The sequence below is a fragment of the Anastrepha obliqua genome, chromosome 5, assembly GCF_027943255.1.
Source record: "Anastrepha obliqua isolate idAnaObli1 chromosome 5, idAnaObli1_1.0, whole genome shotgun sequence".
NCBI lineage: Eukaryota > Metazoa > Arthropoda > Insecta > Diptera > Tephritidae > Anastrepha > Anastrepha obliqua.
In genome coordinates, this window is record NC_072896.1 from 50379075 (window position 1) to 50384777 (window position 5703).

Here is a 5703-nt window from a genome sequence, read left to right on the forward strand (position 1 = left end):
TTAGTGTATCCTATACGTACTTTGATTATAATTAATTTGTTTTATTCCAGAAAATAAAAACCTCTACATTCTAGACTTCCTAGACTAAATAACCAATTTCTCCCGCTTTCAGCGGAAGTTAAGTATTTATGATTGATACTTGACTCTAAACTCCATTGGAAGCTCCACATTAAAAATCAGGTTAAAAAGGTCTGCATAGCTCTCTACTCCTGCAAATCTATGTTCGACAAAAACTGGGGACTTAAGCCACAGGCCATTCTCTGCATTTTTTCCGATAGTCAAGTTTTGATCTAGGAGCTGAAGACATCAAGGTGCAGATTCAAACTGGTCTAATTCTGTAAAGAGGAGATCAAATATGTTGTGTATGCATTTCTCGTATTTGAGTTCCATGACATAGGAACATAGAGGGTCGACTGAATTGGTCGCAGAGGTCTTCCACCAGGTCATCGGCATCCCCTTGACTGTCGTTAAAGGGAAATTGCACAACTTATTTCTCAGGAAAGCGCAGATCAGATGGAGCTCCATTTCTTTGTGTGCTATTTTGAAAAATCTTTGACCCCAGCACATTAGACGCAGGACGCAGATAGTTCTGGGGACTCCACGTCATTCAATTTCCAAGCTTGTAGCTGTGCTTACCGGTCATGGGACAATCGGTACTCACGCAAGAAAAGCTAGGCCTGTCATTTAATACCCATTGCAGACGCTGGTACTGGGTGCTAATTTTTTTGACAGCCTGGGGCAGTGCTCCAACCTAAATTGCACCAATCTTGTGCGTTAGATCAACAGGTCTGGTTGGCTGTAGATTTCTGCCCGTTGGAGGTCTTATAATGGTATCAAAACGGCGAGTTAGTGCTACTTAGGGTGTGCCAGTTTGGTACTTCAACCATTTATATTTAAATACATATCACTTAAAGGAGGGGTCTAGGGTTTGAGCATTTTTTTTAATGAATTTTTGAGACTTTGCTTTAGAGATATGAATAGTGAAAATGTATTTAAACTTTTTGTACATTATAAAGCATCATTTCAACAATATTGTACTAAATTTTTGTAAGAAAATATCGGGAAATAAGCCGGTGAGGTAACTTTTCCGAAAACGCCTTTTCCAAAAGGTGATTTGCGGTGACTATCGTATCTAGTTGTAAAATCACCTGAAATAAAAAAACAGAATTATTTGGTTTAATTATCACCAAAACCTCCCCCCCACTGGCTCCGATTTTTTTTTTTTTCATTTTTACGTTGCCAGCGTGTTTTTGAAGCAAAAAGTGCGATTTTCACTGATTTTTTCGCTGTATAAGTGGAAACCGCCCTTAATGTAAAACAAAAAAGTGAAAAATCTCTCAGTGGGGGGAGGTATTTTATATATAGAAGTTGTATACCAAATTTGAAAAGGATCGGTTAAATATTGTTGAAGTTCTAATAGTCACGGACTTTGAAAAAGTGGTTTCGAGAAAAACGCGTTTGATGTTCTCGGCATTTTTGTAACGCTCCGCTCCAAACGCTCGCAGCTGTCGCAGAGGAGTGGGGACAAAAACGTCTATAACTCCAAAAGTTTTGCTCCGATTGAGCTGAAATTTTGGAACAATATTTTTGAGATTTACTATAAGAAAAAGCTATTTCCAAAAAATCGATTTTGTGAAAGTCAAACCCTAGACCCCTCCCTTAATCTATTGTCCAAAGCCCTTTGAAGCATCTGGGCTTGTGCTTTTTTGATTATCATTGCAAAGACTACTTCTACCCGGTATCGTTTTCTTATTTATTGAAATTTTTTTCTTGCGAATTCAGTCGGCTTTAACATTTTTAAAGGGCCTCTGATGTTAGGTCTCTGAATTTGCTTGTTGAGCAACTCGGTTCTCTGGACATTTTGAACTTCCGGTACAAAAGAAAATCATAACATTTCTTTAAACAACAATTTTTTACCCATTCTATTATTATAAACAATTAAACCCACTAAATAAACCAATTTGCAGCGCAACGTTTACCCGGTTGAATACCTCAAACTAACGATGAATCACTTGCCACTAATAAAATATGTGCATATTTGCACACTTGGCAATTTTTATAGCGCGAAAACACTCTGTATAAAATTTCCAAAGCAGCAAGCCTTGCAACAAATTGAAATTTCCATGAAAATTTCAGTCAACTTATGAAATCAAAAATAAAGAAAACATTTTCAATCTTTTACGTTCGGTTCGAAGAGTTGTTAGCGGAATATTTTCTGAATAATTTTCGTGAATACAAATCGATATTGGTTTCAAAGGGTCACTCATGAAATGAAAGTGACAACGCAGTCTTCAATTGTTTTGCAGTATTTAAAAAACTGGTGCTAAGCTTGGTTAAGCCTCCTCTGGACACCACATCAACCCAAGTGAAGGTAGGCTTATTAGAAACGCGTTCTGTCAGTCCCAGCTTTCTTACGATGAAGCCTGCAACGTATTCAATTGCGTCCTCGTGGAGACTATTCAACTTTTCTCCTTGTTGAAGCCCGTTGGGGAAATGCTAGCTCGCTGCAAAATAATTCCTCCAATATCATCTCATCATCAGAAAGAAAACTTTTTAGACTCTCGACTAATGTATCACTCAGGCGAAACCACCCTTACCTAGTAAGTACTATCGGAACCTAGGTATATTTGAAATGCATGGGGCTCGGATTGTCCCACCTTTCGCGTGCATTGACTCAAAAAAAATGCTCTATGCTATCCTGATTTAATCGGTAGGTCAGGATATATTGAATGTGATAGTGGTCATGGACATATCTATATAAATCTCTGAGCGAGTTGTTGCTCATAAGCACATCCTTTTGAAAGGGTAGCATTGCTTTTCGTCCAAAAGCCCTTGTGTTGTGCATACACGAGTCCATTCTTTCTAAAAATGGTAGTTGGTGCAGTAAATGCATTCCGAAAGGTTTGTTGGCATGGATTGAAAATTTGTGAATTTCCGGTTGAATATGTCGAACCAGTCGTTCACAATCGATGTGAACTCAGCTGTTTCGATCGCATTGTAAATATCATGCCCTAATGCATAACACCTTCTGATAGCACTTGCAGTGCTGTTCGAAAACAACTGAGCTGCCAACTTGACCTTCTGACGACCAGCGTGGTGCACTGTGAGATGTTCCTCCGATATTTTGTAGGCTATTAAAGCGTCTGAAACTGATGTTAATGTGAAAACCACGTTTGCTCTAAATAAGACATATAATTATAGAGCATTATAAGAAATATTGATGAACTCTAGCATACCACTTGACACATTCATCTAGTAATTGAATCATGTATTCCGACAACTGACCAAGTGACTCAACCTATGGCATCTACAAAGTCTGGCCAGATGTTTCTTCTTTGCAGAATACGATTGACGAAGAGATAAAAAGGTGAAAAATATTATGTGCGACTGATCTAGCTTCGGTAGGATTGGGCTCGTGATTTGTAAAGAATGTGTATACCTTAAAGAAGAAGATCTGAGCCTTCTAACTTCTGGGAAAATATTTCAAATTGTTGCTTTTTAATGGACTGCTAATTGAATTTGACATGCGAAAGCGAAAACTCGATGAAAAATCCTGCTATAACAAGGTTTATGGTGGTTGGTGGTCGGCAATGTACAGCCGATGACTGATATAGCGTTCCCGGTTAGGTCGCTTGTTCGACGTTTCGTAACGCAAATGAAAATGATTCCGCTAACAACCATTCAATTCAAATATAAAAGAAAAGAAAAGTTTTTGTTTATGTTTTTTTTTATAATTTGACTAAAATTTTCATTGAAATCTCAGTTTGTTGCAATGCTTGCTGCGTTGGAAATTTTGTTCAAAGTATTTTCGTGCTATAAACAAAAATGTTTTTCTAATGTAGGATTCACGTTCGGATAAAACATTTGAACAGAATAATTTATTTCATTAAAATAGGATTTTATGTAATTATTATAATAAAATATTGTTTTTTATCATAACTAAACTGTATTTGTACACAATAGAATAAATAGTTATTAATGAAAGAATAGTTTTAGATCGGATGTTTTTTTTAAGTTTGAGAACTTAAAATGATAATATAAATAATACAAAACATAAATGTTGATGGAATTGTTGGAATGTTTATTATATCGCACTTGTTACGTTAAAGCGTAACAACTCAAAATCTGAACATTTTCAGTAGAGACGAAAAACTGTTTCCGTAAATATTAATAATATAGGTATTACAAGGAAAAAAAGATGTAATTGCACAAAAATATCATTAAAAACAATATAACGGTTGTTTCATTCTTATTTTTTTAGTAGTTGCGCTAAAATAACAAATTTTTGAGTTGTTACTCTTTTCCTTTTCATTTTGAGTTGTTACACTTTAACGTAACAAGTGCGATATTATAATCTGGTGGATAACTTTATGGCATATATCTTTTGAATATGATATCCAGCATATGTATGCCTGTCGCGACTACTAATTACATTGTCCATTCGCTCAGTCCAATATTTGACTATTTTTTCGCATAAATATGGCCATATGGCGTCTATGATGGCTTGAATATTGCAATAAATCGATTGTTAAGCCCGCTTATGACAAATTTCGCGGTCTTGTTGGAACCAAATGTCGATGTTTTGTTGATTAATTTTTGGGAACAAAAATTCCGCCAGCACGGGTCGACAACGCTCTTCATTCATCGTAACAGTGGCTCCTTCCTCATTTCAAAAGAAATAAAGGTCGATGAAGCCGTCAGTGCTCTGAACTTCGCGAACAGATTAATTTTATTTTTTTTTTTCAAAGTAAATTTCCACAACTGAGAAGCGTTGTTCTGGCATTAAACGATCATGACTTGCCAAACCTTACTGAATAGAAACTAGCTGTAAATCCATAATTATCGAGTTCTCATGCAACTAAAAAACCACCCTATATATTTGAATGATCGTCCAGACTTTTTCCATCAAAATATCAGAAACATCTCAAAGGTACCGTCACACCACTAATACTATAACAATCCTCCAGGTTCCGCTTCTGCTGACTTATGGAGGCTATACTCCGTCGATGGTCCCAATTACTTCCACTGTATTCATAGGTGGTTCTAAAGTAAAACAGACATCGAAAAAGTTGCAATAGTATTATATTGTGTATATTAAGCTACTACCGTCTGTCATCTCCACTACGGCCCTCATCATGCCCGTCCTAACGTATGGCGCAGAAGCGTGGACGGTGACAACATCCGATGTAGCGACGCTTGGAGTGTTTGAGAGAAAGATTCTGCGCAAGGTTTTCGGATCTTTGGATAAAGATACAGCGGCTACGAATGGGTACAAACGCTCCGGCTCTGAAAGTATTCGATGCGGTACCAGCTGGTGGTAGCAGAGGAAGAGGGAGGCCTCCTCTACGTTGGAAAGATCAGGTAGAGAAGGTCTTGGCTTCACTTGGTGTGTCCAACTGGCGCCGGTTAGCACGAGAAAGACCCGACTGTCGCGCTTTATTAAACTCGGCCAAAATCGCGTAAGCGGTTATCGCGCCAATTAAGCAGAAGACTACCGTTTTGTCCTCTAGGCGATATTGTGAGTGCTTCATTCAAAAGTTTGTGGTTGCCGTCGGTTTGTCATAAGCCATTCTCCTGCACTGCTGCTGCTGGAATTGTTGCATAGGTCTCTTAGGTTGCGCACAACCGCTGCCATTTTGAATATTAATTACTGTAAAATTGGGTTTAAATTTAAGCCCTTTTCATGAGGGAAAAAAACTACCA